This window comes from Eschrichtius robustus, chromosome 4, assembly GCF_028021215.1.
Source record: "Eschrichtius robustus isolate mEscRob2 chromosome 4, mEscRob2.pri, whole genome shotgun sequence".
NCBI lineage: Eukaryota > Metazoa > Chordata > Mammalia > Artiodactyla > Eschrichtiidae > Eschrichtius > Eschrichtius robustus.
In genome coordinates, this window is record NC_090827.1 from 57,173,709 (window position 1) to 57,196,225 (window position 22,517).

Here is a 22,517-nt window from a genome sequence, read left to right on the forward strand (position 1 = left end):
TAGTTTTTGAGGCACAGGATCAGAATGTAGACTGGTACATGAAGCCTGCAGCAGCCATTCAGAATGCAATCCAGTGCTACCATGTCATCTATGACAAGAAAAAAAGAGCTACTACCCAGACATCACTGGGTCGTTTTCTCAAGAGAGTAGATAGAATTGAATCCAGCAAGAAACCAGAACCTGTGCCATCAACGTCAGGCATGAGTGAAATTGCAGCTTGCCCTCCCTATTGCTGACGATCCTTCAGCTCTACCATCTCCCACCTCCTCTCCCTCCTCCAGTCGGTAACTCTTCTTGCCTGTTCACTTGATGCCAGCCTCTGGATGCCAGCTGTTGTACTTAATATTGTACTTTTCAAGGTACTGTACCGTGAGATTAAAAATGTTTTCTTTATTTTTTGTGTTTGTTTTTTATGTATTATTTGTGTGAAAAGTATTATAAACCTATTACAGTACAGTACTATCAATATATAGCCGATTGTGTTAGTTGGGTACCTAGGCTAACTTTGTTGGACTTGCGAACAAATTGGACTTACAAATGTGCTCTCAGAACAGAACTTGTTCACATGTAAGGGACTTATTGTACAAAAACTAAACTCTACAAAGAAATTTTACCTACAGTTTTTTCAATGTAATAAATACCTACTCAGAAGTCTCAAAGTAAATTTAAAAAAGACGTAATCAATAAAATAATTGGGTCTACAAAATACAAAAGAAATTGTTTTCATTTTTTGCCAATTAACTGATTTGACTTAATATAATTAACTTGCTAATTTCAGGTAAATCTAAGTGTCTACAATGTATGTATACAGGAAGTAAACTTACATATCAGCTTCTACTTCTCTTCTAGAAATATATGTAGTTATTTCCACAAAAGATGTTTTTCACTGCCAAAGGTGAGGGGAGAAGAATTCTTAACAAAAAACTATGTACAACATTTGCTAGAAACAGCTGATCTTCTTCCAGAAGACCACTCTGCTCTCCCAGACTCATGGAGCCTGAGCAAGCCAACCAATGCATAAATTAAGACCCTAAAAAAACACAGTGGATCTTTTTTCACTACTTGGCATTCAGCAATTAAAGCCAGGGGTTCTCAAGTGTTTCATACTCACAGAGATCTAAGTGAACGGAACAGACTGAATCCCTAGTTCTATATTATTCACTGAAGGATTCACCTGTGACTTCAATTTCTTTGAGGAGAAAACTGGCCTTGTTATCTGATATTCCCTGTTTTTCATCTGATGATCTTTTATTTTAGAAATTCTTTTTAAGTGACTTTATTTCCTCTAGGCTACTTCCCATATGAATCCCAGGAAGCATCTTTGTGGCTACTTGTCACAGTTTAAAAACTTCTCTGCCATTAAAAAAGGGCTCTTTCTTCAATATTTACTTACCATTTAAGGAAATCACCACAGGACTACCCGAAAATTAGCATTTCTCTCAATACAATATGGACTTCATCAAAATAAGTTGCAGTATTTCACTTCCTATTTGAAAAGTGTTCTGCAGACATTAGTTTGCCAGGAAAGGCAGACCTTGGATATGTTTTGATTGTTAAAGAAGCATCAAGTCTTTATGTTAAAGAAACATGAGGTCTTTAACTGGAAGAAGGCATCTCTGTTTGACGTGGCTCTTAATAGAAATGTAGATGATACAGAGAATGTGAAAGCCAGTACTTTGGACGCTTAGAAGTAAGTGTTGGTGTCCAGGTAGAGAAGATTTTAAGCTGTGAATGTCAAAACTTTGTACACCACTGTTTCTACAGAGTCTAGAACAGGGCTTGGCACATAGTAGAAGCTCAATAAATATTTGTTGAATATTGATTAAATAAATGAATCCAAAGGATTTAATAAAAATATTATACTACAAAATCATAGTTTATATTTGGTCCTAAGATGTTTTGGCAGTTAAGTAGATAATAGAGAAATTATTTAGCTTCTGTCTATAGAGTTGCTATTGGCACCAGTTATTGAAAAGTGCTTTATTATTCTGTCTCAGCATAAATGTAACCATTAGAATGATGCGTGAAGTGCTCATTAGTCAACCTGAATACTAAAAGTGGTGGAGGTTACCTCACTCAAAGCCTGACCTTTCCAAACATTTTGCTTCTTAAAAAAAAAAAATAGACAACATTTCCCTCCCTAATCTTCCCTCTTTGATCCTCTGTTTAATTGGGGAATAATCTCTCTTTTAACTTTGCCAAATACTGCAGAATATTTTCAGTAAATGTCACCATAAATTGAAAGCAACACTAACATGGTAGATCTGTTTCATTTTCTGATCACGTGTAACAAACTTAGTCTTTGCTCTTGTGCTTCCCTATTAGTATTGATTTTCCAAGTTGATAATGGATGGCAGAAAAAGACTCATTTAAACATTCTCACCCTTTGGCCTTACCACGAGCTTAATTGTTGCCATGAATGCATGATGGAGATTTTTTTAATACCTTAAAAATAAAAATTTATGCTACTCGTCTGATTGTGTTGTGCCCTCATTATCCTTATATTTAATATTGCAGAAATGATGAATTTAACATGCTGGTGAAGCAAGGGAAAACCAATAGGTCTGTGATTGCTAATCTCCTTTACCAGTAGGACAATTTCTGTCCCAGCAGTTATGACTTTGGATACATCACTTAACTTCTCTGATCCTTGATTTTATCTCTAAAAATGGGATATTACCTAGCTCATGGAATTTCTTTAAGAATTAATTCAGAAAATATATGAAATTACCTCACTGAAGATATGTTTAAGTATTTCCATCCAGAGATTTTGGAGTATGTGGCAAAATGATGAGTGTATCAGTAGATGAGCTTTAACAAAAGAAGTACATTTTAGAAAATGAATCCTATTCTAGGCACAGACTGAAGTGGCCAAATCACTCACACCAACTTCAACTCCACATTTTATAGTAAAATTAGTAACATCCTAAGTGTTTTAACCTTTTTCCTCTTCAAAAGTAGGCAAGACAAGAGGACACAGAATCAGGAGCAAGTTACATAGCTTCAAATCAGAAGCACAAGGTCAGAGACTAATAAACTACAGGACTGTTAACCAAGAAACGTAACTATAATGTGCCCCTGGAGTAAAATTCCCCCTTAATGGAAACCACCTTATGGTCTTTCAGTCTCCTTCCTGTTCACTGTAGTCAATCATGACCACAGCATGTGTAATTTCTTCCTGGAACTTTCTAACAAGTGAAAGGAAATCACTCAGAAGCGGACTTAACTTTCTACTGCAAGCCTTCAGGCGAGGGCACAGGGTCCACCAGCCGCCGGACCACGGGGCCGCCCACCCACACTGCCTGCTCAGGGCCAGTGCTCAGACTGCAGGAAAGTCCCGATGTGAGGCATAGTAGGTACCTCCCCGGCCACCTGGTCTTCATTTTTACCTAGGAGAAAACTGAGGACCAGAGAAGCGGGCGCAGGTTGTCAGGGACAGAATCTGGACACAAGGGCACATCCTCCATAGCAAGAAGGAATACCTTCCAGGCAAGCAGCAAAGAATTCTGATTTCATTCACCTGTAATATGGGGTAAAGCAGGTTATATAAACTGTAAATTTCTGAACTCATAATATGTTATACCTTTAGAGAAAACATATGAGGTCCATATCTAACCCTTTATCACATTTTATAATTCTTTTACTAGTATAGCACACCTCACTTTTTTTAAAGGGTCACGTTTATATTTTTATTCTTTTGCCTGAAGCAACAAACTCCATTCTTTCATTTTCAACAAGTTAAAGAACATATACCCACTCAAAATTATTATGAAATACCTCATCATCTTTTATGGGGAAGTAGTATGTTCTTGTTATTGCATTTGTCCTGGGTTTCTGCTTGGTACAAAACAAAACAACTGTTTCCTTCCATTTCCTGGGAAGCATTTTTTAATTATGAAAACCTCAGTATTTTCTCTCATTCTCCTACCTTACCCAGGAGACTCTAAAGGATTTAGACCACTGCGGGGTCATACAGAGAACAGTAAACAATGGCTTGGCTTTGCTAATATGGTATTTGAAACCATTGTGTATATTTCTGGACTACCTTTGAAGAATAACACCCCTTACTAGAGCTCTACAAAGAATGTAATACAGCTTTAGAAAGAATATATTACTGATTACTGAATGTAGTCAGTAACATGACAAAATGTAAATACACTTCAAGGCAAATATTCTTGGATCACTGCCTTAAAATTACTTTACCAAATTTTATTTTTAACATTCAGGGTTCTGGCATCGAAAAGAGTGGCTGAACAACTTTCCCAATGTCAAGCTGGAGAATTTTTCTCTTCTCCTAAGTAATTGTTATAGATGACTGCTATTTCTCTACCAAAAATGACTCTAAGGCAAAAAAAAACAAAAAACAACCAAACACTAAGAATATGCAATATTACATGTGAAAAAAAATCAAAATCCTGTACTTTTAAAACCATGAAATAAATATCATGAGTTTTTAAATTTGTTTGAATGATCATATCATACATATCTCTGTATAAAACCTGTTAGTGGTTTCCACTTGCATTTAGAGTAAAACCCTAATGCCTGCCACAGTCATGATGATCTGAACACTGAAAGCCCAAACTCATTCCACTCTCTCCCTCTAGCTCTCTATGCTCCAATCTCATCAGCCTTCTTTCAGTTTCAGGAATTCCCCAAGGTCGTTCCTGCTGAGGGCTTTCACACACACTCAGCTTTCTTCCTGGAATGATTTCTTTCATCCTTTGCATGGCAGTCTCCTCAGCCTTCACACTGCAGCATAAACGTCAAATCAGAAAGACCTTTCCTGATCTGCCAATCTAAAGTAAACCCCACAACTACCCTAAAGTTTTTCTCTCTCTCAGCACTTCATTCTTTTGTTTCATAGCACTCATTACAAAGTATACGCATGTGTGTGTTTGTGGGTATTGTTTATTGTGCATCTTCCCCACTGGACTTGAAGTCCCATGAGAGCAGGGACCATGCTTCTGTGTATAAAACAATATGCCCAGTACCTAGCACAATACATAAAATGCACGGGAAGCACTCCATAAATACTTGTTGGATGAATAGAAGCTCTCCATGACCTATGATTATCCTTCGTAATATATTTCTCCAGAATATTTGAGATAGGTCATCATTTGAACTATTCTCTAGACCTTTTATCAAATTAGTAAAATGAACATTTGAAAATATCCAATAACTAATTTAGTAATACTCATATTCTGTGAAGAAGTTAAATATCCTGAATTTAACATCTGTATCATCATGTTTTCCAAAACCACACAATTGATAAATAGTACTTGCCACTTCCCTAAAACATATATCTGACTCGTATCATCCATTTTGCAAGCGAAAAATGTCTGTGATTCAAAGATATGCCTAACCATTAAATAGGGACAAAACTAAGAATAAAATAAGTTTTAAGTACAGTCAACTTTCTGGGCCGTGACAACTAGCAAAGGGGGTTTAAAATTCACTGGAAACTTTGAATTAGAAATATCTCTAAATATTATTGTTCAAAAGATGTATTAATCCATTTGTCTCTAGTTTCGCTCAATTTTACTTCTCATGTTTAACTCAAATGCTGATAATATCTCCCATCTATAAGGACAATCAGATCAGAGTAGATGAGAAATGTTTCCAAAAGTTATTAATCCTCCCCGTATGATATTAACAACTATATCTGTAGTGCTTTTATCTGGTTATTAGCACAGTTATTATGAAACCTGGTCTCAGGTAGAATAAGACAAGGAGTAAACTTTTCTTCTTATCTCATTTGTGGGAACTTATTTTTCCCAGGAAGCTAAACCGCCTATAGAGATAATTTACTTCAAAGGAACAATTACTACCAAGAAGATACACCCTAAATCTCAACTTTCTACAGTATAATCTGACCTGTTCTTATTATTACTAAAAAATATAAAAGTATCATGGGATATAAAACAGAAGTAGTCTTGGTACAAACCCACTTTAGAGAAACAATTATGTTAACTTTAAATTTCATACTATTAATATTAACTGTACTCCTCAAATGAGCTCATGACTGTACACTCTCTAAGAACAGTAGAACACTGGGCTTCCATTATCAACTTACATGTGAAAAAACATTTTCTTCCCCCCAAATACACATTCCCTTCTTCAGCTTGATTATTTCTTTTCATGTTTGTGTCATCCTTCTTGGGGTAAAGTAGAAAAGGAAGAGGGTCTCACAGCTCAGTAAAGAAAGAACAAAGGAGGGGCCCAGGAAGTAACAGGTGAGGGACCCTCATCTGGACCCAGTTCCATCACTGGCTCAGATACTCCCAAAGGAAAAATAAAATTCAACTAAAATTCAACATTCAAATAAAATGTCGTTCACCCTCAAAGCATTATGAGCTGAAGACAAAGTTTATTCCAATTATAGACACTCTATGAAACGACTTGCTAAAAAAATAAAAATTCACACACACACACAGTGTTAATATTTTGTAATTCAAAAAAATTAAAATAAGCTCTATCTTTGCAACAGCCTAATTTCTTAATTGAAGATAGAGATTAAAATTACTATTTGAGTGACTATATAATGGGCCTTACAGATGTCCATTGATACAGGAAGACTCCCCCCAAAGTACAATAGAATACCAGGTACTACAACCTAGGAGAACTCAACAGAGAACATCCTGACTGTGCAAACTTCCTGATCATACATGTATAGTAACAGTCTATAATCAAAACTAAAATGTAAACTCTTACCCTTGGTATGTGTATGGGAAATAAAATAATTGTCCTGCTCAGAAACTTTCTGAGCTTTTGTAAACTTCCCAAGTGATATCTTACTATGAGTGTTGCTTATATAACATTAATATGTGCACTATGATGGTTAATTATATGTGTCAACTTGGCTGTGCCACAGTACCCAGATATTTGGTCAAACATTATTCAGATGTTTCTGTGAAGGTGTTTCTGCATGAGATGAACATTTAAAATGGTGGCTTTTGGGTCAAATAGATTAGTCCCCGTTATTGGAGTGGGCCTCATCCAAGCAGTTGAAGGCTTTAATAGAACAAAGACTGACCTCTCCCTAGAAAGAAGGGATTCTGCCAGCAGAGCTTTTGGACTCAACTCTTCCCTGAGTCTCTAGGCTGCCAGCCTCCCCACCAGATTTGGGACTCACCACGATCACATGTACCAATTCCTTAAAATAAATCTCTTTATAGGCACATATCCTATTGGTTCTGTTTCTTTGGAGAACCATGAATAATACATACACAAACACAAAAAGAGATCCATTAACATTTATTTTTAGATCTATTTTTATAACTGATGTTTGACATTATCTCCATATTACCATTTAATATCACTTCAGCTTCACAAAGACTTGAAGTAAAAATCAGGAGGCTCTGGAGAGCTACATGAGTTTATTTATTTATGAAACCAGTTGGTGGGGACAAGACTTTTCATCTAATTCCTTTTCATTTTATCTGTGGTAAACTCAGTTCATGTGGACCTAATCTATCCAAAAGGCAGACGGCTCCTGCACCTTGTAAGGAAAGACTCCATAAAGGATGGACAAAGCAGCTCTGTAGTGAGAACATTTTCCTTCTAGCTCCTCAATTAAATACAGCAGCAAAAGCAGCTGGAATTAAGGGAAAGGACAACTCTAGCATCCAGTAAGAGCCTTAGATGTAGTTTCTATTGTCAGGCAAAATGTCATTGGCTGAATTCATGTGAACTCACATTACATTCCATATATAAAAAGGAGCGAGAGAAAAATCATAACAGAGGGGAATAACAGTGGAGCTGATTTTTTACAGCAGTTACCTCTGAAAAAGCTGCATGCACAGTCTATTGAGCATTGTGGTCAGAACTCCCAGCTTCAAGGTCTCCATGTCACAGATGGTTTATCAGGAGAAAAATGATAATGGCTGAAAACTGCATGGGTTTTTATTGTTAATGGGGGCAAGGAAAGGAACAGACTGATATACCGCAAATAATGAAAATATCATTCTCTTTGTTATACAGCACAAATGAAACAAACTGCTAACTTCAGGTACAATGGTTGTTGAAATAAGAAGTTTTACGATTTTAAGGACAAAGGAAGAAAAAGACCTGTCTCTTATCCCCACAACTCTCCACATCTGTGATTTCTAAGGCTACTTGATTAATGTGTCATTATTAAGGGAAAAGGAAAGAGCATGATAACTTGGGAATTTCTCTTAATGCCTCTTGATGCACACAATCAACCATCTTTGGTTCCTTTTGCTGCCAGTAGAAATGTATCAGTTGAGAACATAACGTAATTTGGCGCCTAAATTATTTGATGCCAAAAGGTATTTACAATGACCATAAGAACAAGATAAGAACGCACATGTATTTTTGTTATGGGGTATTCAGGGCTCACCTTTCTTCAAAACTGACCATAGTCAATAATTTTAAAGGCAGAATTTCTGTCCAGAATTAAGCAGCAAACTGTCCCAGCAAACCCTAATGGGCAGTGTGTGACTTCTTAATACCCAGAGGATCATTTGCCAGCAATTACGTGCTTCAACAAGAAATTATTTTTCCCTTTCTTTCAAGAAGAATCTATTTGTCTTAATTTAAAGAAATTGAGTCATTCTATTTGTTTTAATGCTCCTTACGTGCTGGGCGGTGGGGGGGCAGGGAGAGACAATAGATGGTTCCTTTTTTACATTATTTGCATTGGGATAAAAGGTTTATTTCAGCTCTTCTGCCTGTTTGAGTTCCTGGATACCTTCTGTTTTTATGGCAATCATCACACACACATTGTTTACGTGGTGACTAACGTGATTTTTCCCTTATTTAGAATCCACAGATGTTTTATACCATTTTTGTTAATGTACATCTTGATTTATGTCATACTTGATGTTTCAAAGCTAAGGAGGCAAGAGCTAAATGAGCTGATACATCAGTTGTAATTCAGTTCATGGTAAATTTTGCCCCTAAAGCAGTCTGGAGTTTTTAAATACAAACATTTACATTCCTTCTTCTGGTCTTTATGTAGCATTGGCTGGTAAATTGTAAGGAAAATGAACCACAGGGACCAACCTTCGTCCTCTCTACCTGAGAATTTCAATTGTTCCCAGTGATCCACACACAGGATCCTTACAAGGGCCCTCAAAGATGTGAGGACCCAGGGAATGTACGAATAGCATTAGGAAACTGTTTTGCCACCTTTTCTCACGTCACCCTCGTAACAAATACCTTAGCATCAGGAATGTGTTGCATTTAAGGAACATGTAAGCAGATATGAGAAAATTCCCCAGTTCTTCATTTTCTTTGAGAAGATTTCAACTAACTTTTCTTTAAAACCTTATGATTTTATCTCAAAATCATTTTCTACCCAATCTACAGTGTTCATTAGAGATTCCCTCTATTTCTAAAGAATCTGTTATCCACACAAGCTTTTGAGTCCCTGACTAAATGCTAAGAAGGAATCAGAGAGAACAAGAGGTGTGAAGCACAAGCCCCCAGGACTGGCCAGACAGGTCAGGGGATGAGGAGCCTTCCTCCTCCTGCATGTCTTGGGTCTCCTTTACCCTCCTACCTCCTGTAAGTGCTGTGACCCCAGACCACCAGCTCCAGTGTAGTTCTAGGGCACTACTGTCATTTCCAACATCCTAAACTTCAACAGCTCTTTCTAGCTCCAGGGGAAGCCTAGGCATCAAGGCCTAGCAAAAATCTCACTTGATCATATAAATAACACAGTTCTTATTATTCCAAGTAAACATGAATAAACCTTAGGTAGGTTTATTCCTAGGTATTTTGTTCCTTTTGTTGCAATGGTAAATGGGAGTGTTTCCTTAATTTCTCTTTCAGATTTTTCATCATTAGTGTATAGGAATGCAAGAGATTTCTGTGCATTAATTTTGTATCCTGCTACTTTACCAAATTCATTGATTAGCTCTAGTAGTTTTCTGGTAGCATCTTTAGGATTCTCTGCGTATAGTATCACGTCATCTGCAAACAGTGACAGCTTTACTTCTTCTTTTCCAATTTGGATTCCTTTTATTTCTTTTTCTTCTCTGATTGCTGTGGCTAAAACTTCCAAAACTATGTTGAATAATAGTGGTGAGAGTGGACAACCTTGTCTTGTTCCTGATCTTAGAGGAAATGGTTTCAGTTCTTCACCATTGAGAACGATGTTGGCTGTGGGTTTGTCACATATGGCCTTTATTATGTTGAGGTAAGTTCCCTCTATGCCTACTTTCTGGAGGGTTTTTATCATAAATGGGTGTTGAATTGTGCCAAAAGCTTTTTCTGCGTCTGTTGAGATGATCATATAGTTTTTCTCCTTCATTTTGTTAATATGGTTTATCACATTGATTGATTTGCGTATATTGAAGAATCCTTGTATTCCTGGGATAAACCCAACTTGACCATGGTGTTTGATCCTTTTAATGTGCTGTTGGATTCTGTTTGCTAGTATTTTGTTGAGAATTTTTGCATCTATGTTCATCCATGATATTGGCCTGTAGTTTTCTTTCTTGTGACATCTTTGTCTGGTTTTGGTATCAGGGTGATGGTGGCCTTGTAGAATGAGTTTGGGAGTGTTCCTCCCTCTGCTCTATTTTGGAAGAGTTTGAGAAGGATAGGTGTTAGCTCTTCTCTAAATGTTTGATAGAATTCACCTGTGAAGCCATCTGGTCCTGGGCTTTTGTTTGTAGGAAGATTTTTAATCACAGTCTCAATTTCAGTGCTTGTGATTGGTCTGTTTATACTTTGTATTTCTTCCTGGTTCAGTCTCAGAAGGTTGTGCTTTTCTAAGAATTTGTCCATTTCTTCCAGGTTGTCCATTTTATTGGCATGTAGTTGCTTGTAGTAATCTCTCATGATCTTTGTATTTCTGCAGTGTCAGTTGTTACTTCCCTCCTGTTTCATAATTACACCAACCAAAAATACAATAATACATTGTTCTGTCTCCTACTGGAGAAAAAAAAGACGCCAACTCTCTTCAAAATCTCCTATTCTTTTCACCCACAAAAGTATATCCACCCGGCTTGCTAAAGTTTCTATATTGGTATACTTCGCACATCTAATGGGAGCTAAGAGAGCAGGAAGTGTGGTCGTGTGCATGAAGAAGAATGGAATGCAAAATCAGGAGACAGCAGTTCTGGTTGAAGTCCTGCCAAACTTGAGTTATTTAAGCTCCTTGTGCCTCAGCTTTCTTAACTGTAAAATAAGGGTTGAACAGGATTGCCCCCAATGTCCCTTCCAAATCTACTAGTACTATAATTACTCTATGACTGCTAGTCTATTTCTCTACGATTATTATGAAACTGCCCAACTCATTCTGATTTATGGTTTTCAGTCTCAGGAAACAAGAGTGAATCAGGGTGGGTTTTTTTCTTGGTTTTGTTTGGTGTGGTTTTATATACCTTTAAGTATCCTTCCTAAATAATTAATTGAATACTATTTCCAAATAAAAATGTAATGAATATCAACTAGTAATAAAGTTGATGATTATGTTTGTCAAGGTTCTCAGAAAAAAAGGAACAACATGATGGATAGATAGATGTATGCCCATTCTCTCCCTGCTTCCACATTAAGTTTCTCTGAAACCCTTATTTCTTGCACATAATTCTGTCATGACTTTGGGCACAAAGTCATGGATGGATGATAGATAGGTAGATAGATTATAGGGTCATAGAGACTGAGAAGTCCCACAATCTGCTGTCTGCAAGCTGGAGAATGAGGAAATCCAGTGATGTAATTCAGAGTCCAAAGGCCCGAGAACCAGGAGCACTGATGTCCGAAAGCAGGAGAAGGTGGACATCCCAGCTCAAGCAAAGAGGGCAAATTACCCTTTCTCTGCCTTTTTGTTCTACTCAGGCCCTCAACAGATTAGATCATGCCCATCCACATTGGTGAGGATGATCTTCTTTGTTCAGTCTACCAGTTAAAATGCTAATCTCTTCTGGAAACACCCTCACAGACACATTCCAAAATAATGTTTTGCCAGCTATCTGGACATCCCTTAACCCAGTCAAGTTGACACATAAAACTAACCATCACAATTACTGTGTTTGCATTAGTTCATATGCTTAGATTCATCGGTACTTAGAGATTTATTTGGTCTGAATAAGTGACATTAATCAATGTCCTAAGCTTGGCATTTGGGGTAAGGAGCACTCTTCCTAAAAGAGTGAAAAATATTAGACTTTCAACCTCCTCATTTTTAAAAGCTCTTCAAAAGTATACCCCAGAAAGACTTCTATTACCACTTCTTCAGAATACTGAAGATGTTTAATAACTTGGACTGGAACTTTCTAAATCAGTACAGAGCAAACTGTTACGCATGAAGGCCAAATAGGTAGAACTTGGGAATCATGTTTGATTCCTCTTTCTCTCTACCCCATACTCAATCTGTCAGCAAATTCTGATGGTTCTATCTTCCACACATCGTCTGACCACATCTCACCACTTCCACAGTTGCCACCATGATTCAAGCCACAGTAATCTCTCCCCTGGATTTTTGCAATACCCTCCTTGCCTTACCTCCAGTCTTATACCCCTAGGGTCTGGTCTCAATACCACAGACAGTTACCCTTTAAAAGTATAAGTCCTATCATGTCACTCCTCTGCCCGTCTAGTTTTTGGCTCACAAAAGTTGCCCTCAGTCTAACAGTTGGCTTACAATGATGCTTCAGGTTTCCAGGTATCAATGTCAACTGAAACTCTGTGAGCAACAGTGCCTAAGATGTCTGGGTACTTACTCCCTCCTATTTACCCAGTATAGAGCTACTCAAGTAAATTGCCACCCATCTCTTTCGAGAAGGACTGTGGGAGTCATTACCATGCTTCACTCTGGGGATATAGCATCTCCTTCAGTCAGTGCATTCTGGGTCTGTCAACAGGCTCAGATCTAGAACTGGGTAAGGGATTGTACATTTTTATTGGGGTAACTGCCCTCAGCCTCTTGGTCATGCATTACTCATATCTTTTGACCATGTAAATTTTTGTACCCTTGTTATCTGCCCACTTATTCTACCTTTATGGACACAGATAACCTTGTTATCTGCCCACTTATTCTACCTCATATCTTTTGATTATGTAAATTTAGTACCCTTGTTATCTGCCCACTTATTCTACCTTTATGGACACCATGGTGAATGTGGAGATACCTCTTAGATCCCCTTTAAAGAAGGACCTGTTGTTCCAGCTCCTGAGTTAAGTCAGTGGGCAGACTTCAGGCATCCTTTAACTTTGCCATCCATGGCAGTAATTATGTCCATTCATGTTCTGATGATTATGTGCTACCACCTGGCCTCTGTTGTTCTGGAGTCCTATTATCCCCACTGCTGTCAGTGAGTCCGGTTCACAAGGGCATCTCCTCCTTCCAGCCCTGTGCTACAGAGGGCAGTCACCACTGAACTTCTAAGTGATGCTACTACCCTTCTCATTAGTATACCATCAGTCTCTCTCATGGGTCACAGTCTTCTGCTGGGTTTCCAGTCTTACATAAGCTATCTACTCTAGCATGCGCACACAGCCTTTTTACTTCTGAAAGCTCTCTGCCAATAGCCCTTCTGGGAGAAGCAGTCCTTCAGCCAAAGGAGGATCTGTGTGGTCCATCATAATATCACTTTCAACACTTAAGATTACAGTGCTAGTGAATGATAACCTGAGTTTGGAGCCCAGGCAGGCAGTTTGACTTAGAATTCATGTCCCTTACCACTATTTAGGAATATCTGAGAAGTAGCTGCATAGAGACATCTCTAGTCTTTCATCCTGAAGTTAAATAAGGGTCTTTGGGGGAGGCTAGAAGAACCAGGGTCATTCTTCACTAGTGTGTATCAGTGCTTCTAAATCTAGGGTAGGGCAAAGGACATGTGTGGCTGGAAAAAGCTGCCGTGGGTAATTCTAATAACCTTTGTTCCTACCAGAGCTGAGAATACCTTGTGTAGATGAAGGAGAAGATGTCAAGGGAACATTCTGGAAATAAGCTTTGAGTGTTGTTGATTTCAGTCATGTGTTTAAAGTAGAGCTCATCTGGGGAATTCCCTGTCAGTCCAGTGGTTAGGACTCTGTGCTTGCATTGCAGGTGGCACAGGATCGATCCCTGGTCGGGGAACTAAGATCTCGAAAGCTGAGTGGAACAGCCAAAAAATAAAAGAAACAAAATAAAATAGAGCTCATCTGTGTGGACAACCAGACACTTGGAAAAAAAGCCACAAAATAAGTAGCTCCTCGGCCTCTGTAGGAAAGTGTTTAAAGCATGTAATTAAACTGCCAAATGTATTCTAAGATAAAACTACTTTTTTCCCCTAAAATAGGTTAATATATAGTTTTGCAACACAAGCTGTCTTATTAGATTAAAAAATGTATATAGCTTCAAGAGTGATTCAAGGAAATTGTTCCAATGTGAGGCAATGGATCTTGTGAGGGAAACTGTATTATTAAGAGATAGCATTTTCTCACTAATTAATGTCATTTCATACTCTATAGAGCAGTCATGAAATCATTAAAAACACTACTCTCCCAATGTTCAAATGATAGAACCATAGATTATGACTCAGAATGAAGGAATTTAAACTCAAGGCAAAACTTCCAAGCTCCTAATTTCATACCTTTTTCTGCCAATTATATTACTTTCTAAATTTGATAGTGTTCACATTCTTCTCAGTGTCCTAAATTTCTGAACCTGATCAACTTTCTACACCCATAAAGAGAAAACAATAGAAATAAATGAGGAAACAAATAATGAATGCATATTTACTAGACATTCTATGTGCTAGTCTCACATAGAATGTCCAAGCAGTAGATCAACCAAATGTTATTTATATTACTTTTTGTAATTCATTTCGGCTAATAGCATTTTATAGTAGATTTGACTTTTTAATCATCATTTGCTAAGTATTCCTAAATACACATTCCAGAACCAGGAAAGAGGCAATCTAAGATTAAACATTGATCATGGATAAGGCACAAAGTAATAATCCATGAATGGATAGTAACATTTTCACTAAAAGTACAAGATCTACGTTACCTCATCTAATAATGGTGCTATGTTTACATTAAAATAATCCTTGTTTTCATTCCAAATTCATATTAAATGCTTCAGTACCTGTACCTCCCCTTTCATAGATTTTACTATACGATAACTATAAAACTACTGTTTGTCTATTTGCTCACATTTTATCTACAGTCTAGATTCTAGACTGTAAATATCTAGATGTTTAGATATCAAGAATACAGAGACTATTTCCAGTGCCAAGCATTACACCAGTCACATAATAGGAACATAACAGATATTTATAGACTGAATGAATGAATCAACTCTAAAAGAATGTTTCGCAGCTTAGGTTTCAGTGAATGCTATACTATTTAAATATTACTTTACAGAACAATCTCAATTAGTCAGTGAAATGTTTTTCTTGTATTTACCCAAAGTAATGGTGGGTTCTTTTTCCTGAATAAGATTACTTGTTTTAAAAAAAATTCAGAATTAAAAAAAAAAAAAAAATACTCCTACTAGAAGTCTCATAGATCACAGCTGTAAAATACTGAGAGGGAAGAACAGGAAAAGGAGAGCCTTGTAATTATGAAGCAAAAGTTCTGTGCTTTATTTTCTTGAAAAGACAAATTTCCTCAATTTTCCTGATGTTTTTCTGGGCCTTCACATCCAAACTTTCTACCAGTTACAAAAAGACTTCCTTCATACAGCCAGTCCCTGGCACTGGGCCAAATGCCAAGTCCTGTCAGATCTCAGAGTCTCTAAACACACTAGTCTGTGCCCCAACACTCCTCTCCCGGCTCTTCTTCATTCTTCATGTCTCAGCTTAAATGTGTCTCCTTAAAGAGGCCCTTCCTGGATGTTCTCTCTCAGTGGTTCCTCGTGGATTTTTCTTTTCATAGCACATAATATTATTTATGATTATAAATTCTCTCATGTGTATTTTTGTTTACTATCTGTTCCTCACCCACATCTGACTGTAACTTCCATGACGACAGGGCCACATTTGTCTCACTTGTCTGTGGACCCCCAACACCCAGTGCAATACCCAATACACAGTAAACACTCAAAAATGCTTGAATTAAGTTTAAAAAAAAATGATAGCTATATTTAATATTATTTGTATTATACTTATTTCTGTGATTCTAAGCATTTGTGATTTCAGCTTTTCATATTCTATATTGCCTTTGCTAGATTACACCTTCATATTCATAGAACAATATAAACTAATGACAGTAATAATGATAACATTGTGATACAAAATATCCTGAAAACTTTTTAAGCTGAAAATGAAAACGATGTTTCATGTAGTATTAACACCAGTAAGTGTTAATGTGCTCTAAATTAGAAAAACTGATCATTTATATCTGTACCTCTTTCAGAACTAAGACACTCCATTCTCAATGTTATTCTCAGAAATGGTTTGGTTCCTATTATCTATGGCTATATAACAAACCACCCCAAAACCTAGTAGCTTAAGACAACAACATTTATTTTTCTCACAAATCTACAATCTGAGCAGGGTGAGACCAGGACAGATTGTCTGTGCCCCACTCAGTTTCAGCTGAGTGACTTAAAGGCTGGGTCTAGAATCATCTGAAGACTTGTTCATTCACTTATCTGCCACCTGGGCTGAGAAGACTCCATAGCTTGAGGCTGGAGGAATGGAGTTCCTCAGTCATCTCTCTCCAACCCAAGGTAATCTCCTCATGGCCTCTCCAGCATGACATCTTCAGCGTAGCTGGTCTTCTTACTTACACTTTGGTTTAGGGATACCAAGGTATATGTCCTGAGAGAGAGCCATTTGGAAGCAGGACTGGCAATGTAATTTTTGAGGCCCAGTACAGATTGAAAAATGCAGGTCCCCTTATTCAAAAAATACTAAAAATTTCAAGACAGGAACAATAGAGCATTAAACCAAACGTGGGGCTTTTCTGAGTGCAGGGCCCTGTGCAACTGCATAGGTCACATGCCCATGAAGCTGGCCGTGATAGAAGCCATATTGTATTTCATTATCCAGCATCCCTCAGCACCACTTCTGCTGCGTTCTGTTCACTGAGGCAGTCACAAAGGCCCACCCAAGTTCAAGAGAAAGAGAAATAACTCCACATCTTGTTGGGAGTGACCATGATCTGGAAGAGCATGTAGGGTTGGAAAAGTGGCCATTTCTGAAAATACAGTCCACCACAAGTTTTCTATAAAAGACTGGCTCAGCGTTGGAGAATGGAAACATATCAGACTTGGAAAATTCACAGTGACGACCATAATGGCCACCACATATTTAGGGAGCTTCTTCTACGTGGGGTGCTGACTGAGCACTTCAGAGACATCACCTCGTTTAATCCTCCCGACTCCCCACTTAATACATACAATGCTATTAGCATCCCTGTTGCAGAGCTGATATCACAGGGAGGTGGAAAGATCATACAGTGAATAAGTAGCAGAACAGGGAATTGATCCCGGTCTGATGCCAAGAGAGCTAATCACTCTTCAGTGTCGTTGAAGTTAATTTCCCAAGAGGCAAATCCTGACAGGACTATGCTCTTCCCCTGTTTCCTACCACCAGATGATTCTATAAGGGTTAGCTATAGTGGGCACCTAATAGGTTGTCTTCATAGCTCACAGCTTCCCTATCTCTGGTGACTCTCTGTCACTCCACCCTCATAATGCATGTGTTCATATGACTGATTCCAATGTCCTGGCTATATGGGAAAATAACTGAGGCAGAGTTCCACCCCTAGAAGGGAGGCGGGAAGAAAGAGAGAAAGACAGATAAAGATCAGTTGACTTGGTCTATCTTCAAGGTCTGCACCTGAAATATACAAAGCGGGGCACTATGTGCAGCTCTATTTTCCATCGTGTGTTCTGAGGAAAATAGAGTAGATTTATAGAAAAAGAAAAGAAGTAAGTGAGTAGAGAGCAGCAAGACCTGTGAGAGAGTGATAGTACTAACAGTACACATATCAATTTTCTCAGACTATTCTTGAGGTCCCAAGATCCTGATCCTGAGATAACAACATGTCATTAGGATACACTTTCATGTTTTGCTATTGTTGGCCTAAGCAGTTCTTCATTATTTGATAGCAAAATAACCCTAACCCATACAGGTAAAATACCAGCTTGCCTCAACTAATAGAGGGCAAATTCTAGAAATAGCCAATGGGCTTACCACATAAAAAGATAAAAAATAAGATTATAGTTTTTCAAGGGCTCTATAAACTATGGAGGCAAATCTAAGTTATGCTGTTTAGGGAATAAGTAAAAGCTGAAAGATTCTATGTATAACAGTAAGATGAAATAGACACCTCATGACCACTATTAGGGGAAAAAAAGCACATTCAAGCCAATCAATCTAAGCTGTTTTAGTCTACCTTCAGAATTTTAAAGAAAAAGCTTTACCCCTTCAAGAGGGATTTTCCTCCAGTATCTCCAGTTCATTTAGAGGTGAGGTGAGAAAATGAATTATATATAATTTAAATTTCTCCCAGTTTTTGAAAAGAAAAACATTTGGTGAAATCTGCTTCTCTGCCCTCCCCCAGCAGACTCACTTCAATTACTGAGTCATTATCCAATTCTACCTATAATTCACAGTAGCTTTGGCATCACTGGAGAAGCATTCCAGCATTGTAACAACAGTGCTTCCTCCAAGTTCTATGCAAAGGGCAGATAGCAGGAAGAGCTGTACTTTTGTCTGAAGAGCTTCGCTCCCCTTCTCTCATGCTTCTCCACCCACCCAGGGCCTCCGTCTTCTTCATTTGGGGAGCAATTTCCCAAGCCTGCAGTTTAGGGTGGAGGGGATGGGAGGAGGGGATTCTGGTGAACAGCTGGGGCCTATCACTTCTCATTGCAGGTCTTGGGGAGATATGGTTGACAGAGTGATGCACAGAGCCTGTCCCAGTTAATGACTTCACCATTCTCCATCATTATCCCCATCATTAGAAAATTAGGAGGACAGAAGGTATTTACTGTAAACCTGCCACCTCCCAAGGAGAGATAAATAGAAACTGATAAATGGGCTCTTCTGGTGCTGTTCGTCTATTAACCTTCTGCTTCCCAGCTCCGGCATATGCATGCCACCCTGCCATTTATATCCAGTAATTGGCATGGCAGCGGGCAATACAATCATACCTTTACTGTGAGCGTTCCCTCTGTGCGGTGGGCCTGCACAAGCACACAATTACATTCATAATGATGCTTTGCTAAACAGTCCAGTTAAAAGACATTAGGCAGTTGTTCCCCAGCCATCACACCAGCATCCCACAGTCATTCGGAGCTTAACTCTTCACTAGCCTGGGCACCGACTGCCTGCCTTGCTGGTCTTTCTGTTCTCATTGCATGCATGCCAACCTATTCATTAAAGGTATACTCTTTGTTTTTGTTTTGTTTTTGTAAAGCTCCTCTTTCTTAACTCTGTGTTCCTGGGGAGCAAAGGCACAGCCAGCCTGTGAATGGCTTGAAACTGCCTCATCTGGTTGACTGCCTGGCGTGAGGGCAGGATGGTGTTTCATCCATGTTGCGGTCACTGGCGACCACCCGGGGGCGCTGCTCCTCATTTGTCACCAGTTGAGAGCCAAGCTGTTTTGCAGTTTTTTCTAAGGAGATTTTGTGTTCTTTAGTGCACTCCTAGGTGACGAGGGGGAGAAAGAATGTATCTGTTCAATTTTGTTCTCTGTATGATAATAGAGCAAAAGGAGCATAATAACCATGGTGTCTGATATGAGGAAGATTCTCAATGTGCATCCACGCAGACTCTCAGGGATCTTGAAGGAGCAGGCATCCCAGGAGATCCGGAAAGAGTTCACAGAAAACTGAGGCCCACAAAGAGAGCCACCTCATTCTGTTACCCCTCTACTCACACTGTGGCTGCGAAATGAACATTTGGTCTCTGCTGCTCTGACCTATTTCTTCCCAAGTTACATTCCAGTGTTTACTCTGAAGACTTTGCAACAGTGACTGCAGCGGGCAGACTGGTTCACAGGATGAAACATGAAAAGCAAAGATGAATAATCTCTCAGAAACACAGGGCAGATTCTATGAAATGAATCAAGCTGGTCCTAAACGTGGCCCTGGGTCGGGGTGGGGGGGGGAGATAAAAAGACAGTTGCAAACGGGGAGGTGAGGTTGGAGAGAGGTAATATCAGCAAAGATAAAAAGCAATAAAAAGACCAATGAGAAGAAAATGACATGACAGTCTTATTACTGGTGTTCAGGAACCATAGCCTCTCTGTCAGAAAAATACCAGATCACCCATTTGAGAACTTCATAAAACTAAATGATCAATAGATTATAGCTCTGGCCCTCCTTCCACACAGCATAAAACAAATAATAATATCTCCAATAAATATAATAGGGCAATCTTTCCCATTTCCTGCAGACCCCTGACAGAACATGCTACAGGATCTTTTCATTTCCTCTTCAGGATACTAAGCAGCTTGCCAGACTCCCAGTCAAGCACAGCCTCTCCAGCTGTCTTCCAAGCATCCACCTTTAAATACAGATTCTGGATATAGCTGGGCAGCCTTGCACTCATGGAGGCCTTCATTCCACAGAAATACCTGGGGGCAGAGCCTCTGTCAGTCAGCATTCTATTAACTAAAACTCTCCAGGTGCTGGCACCAGCACACACCTCTAGTATAATGATAAATAATGTTTCTCATGATGAGCTGGAGACAGATAAAGAGATTGATGTGAATTCTACCTCTTCTTCAACATTCCTTATTTCTATCCACCTTTACATTTTTACCAAGCCCTCTTACATTATCTTTTATGATTCACAACAAAGTCCAGGGCAGTCATCAAGAGATGATATCGGCATGTAAAGCAATGATCTGAGAACACTTCTTCACAAAAACAAACTCTACACAAAAACAAACTCAAAATGGTTTAAAGATTTAAATATAAGACATGACACCATAAAACTCCTAGAAGAGAACATAGACAAAACACTCTCTGACATAAATGTTTTCTTAGGTCACTCTCCCAAGACAATAGAAATAAAAGCAAAAATAACAAAATGGGATCTAATCAAACTTATAAGCTTTTGCACAGCAAAGGAAAACATCAACAAAACAAAAAGACAACCTATGGACTTGGAGAAAATATTGATATTTGCAAACGATGTGACCAAGAAGGACTTAATTTCCAAAATACACAAACAGCTCATACAACTCAATAACAACAACAACAAAAACAATGCAACCAAAAATGGGCAGAAGACCTAAATACACATTTCTCCAAAGAAGACATACAAATGGCCAATAGGCACATGAAAAGGTGATCAACTTCACTAATTATTAGAGAAATGCAAATCAAAACTACAACAAGGTATCACCTCACACCAGTCAGAATGCATCATCAAAAAGTCTACAAATAATAAATGCTGGAGAGGTGTGGAGAAAAGGGAACCCTCCTACAATGTTGGTGGGAATGTAAATTGGTGCAGCCACTATGGAAAACAGTATGGAGGTTCCTCAAAAAACCGAAAATAGAGTTGTCATATGATCCAGCAATCCCACTCCTGGGCTCACATCCAGAGAAAATGTTAATTCGAAAATACACTTGTATCCCAATGTTCACAGCAACATTATTTTCAATAGCCAAGACATGGAAGCAACCTAAAAGTCCATCAGCAGATGAATGCATAAAGAAGATGTGGGGTATATGTATATACACACACACTGGATTACTACTCAGCCATAAAAAAGAATGAAATAATGCCATTTGCAGCAACATGGATGGGTCTAGAGATTATCATACAAAGTAAAGTAAATCAGACAAGGACAAACATCATATGATATCACTTACATGTGGAATCTAAAATGTGATACAAATGAACTTATTTATAAAACAGAAACAGACTCACAGACATAGAAAACAAACTTATGGTTACCAAAGGGGAAGAGGGGAGGGGTAAATTAGGAGTTTGGGATTAGCAGACACAAACTACTGTATATAAAATAGATAAAAAATGAGGTCTTACTATATAGCACAGGGAATTACATTCAATATTCTGTAGTAAACCATAATGGAAAAAAATATGAAAAAGAATATATATACATATATATACATTCATATATATATACATATGTGTGTATGTGTGTGTGTGTGTGTGTGTGTGTGTGTGTGTGTAACTGAATCACTTTGCTGTACACTGGAAACTAACACAACATTGTAAATCAACTATACTTCAGGAAAAAAAAAGAGAGAGATATGATATTAGTATCCCTATTGTACAGCTATAGAAACTAAGACTCACAAAGGGCAAGTGACTTTCCCAGCTCACGTAGCTAGGACCAGAGTCTTCCTTCCTCTTCAGGGCCACTGTGTTCCCAACTCTAGCAGGCACCATTCACATCGTCTTCTATGTTAACAGCACTCCTGCAGATGGGTGACAAAGCTGCCCTAAAAAAGCAGCATGATATAGTGGAAATAGAAAGGGCTTTGGAATCAAGGACCTGATTTTGCCATTTACTAGCTGCACTACCCCAGATAATTTTTAAATTTCTGTGAATTTTAGTTTCCTCATCTGTGAAATGGAGCGATGATAATAACAATCCCCACAGCATAAATATATTGTATTATATAT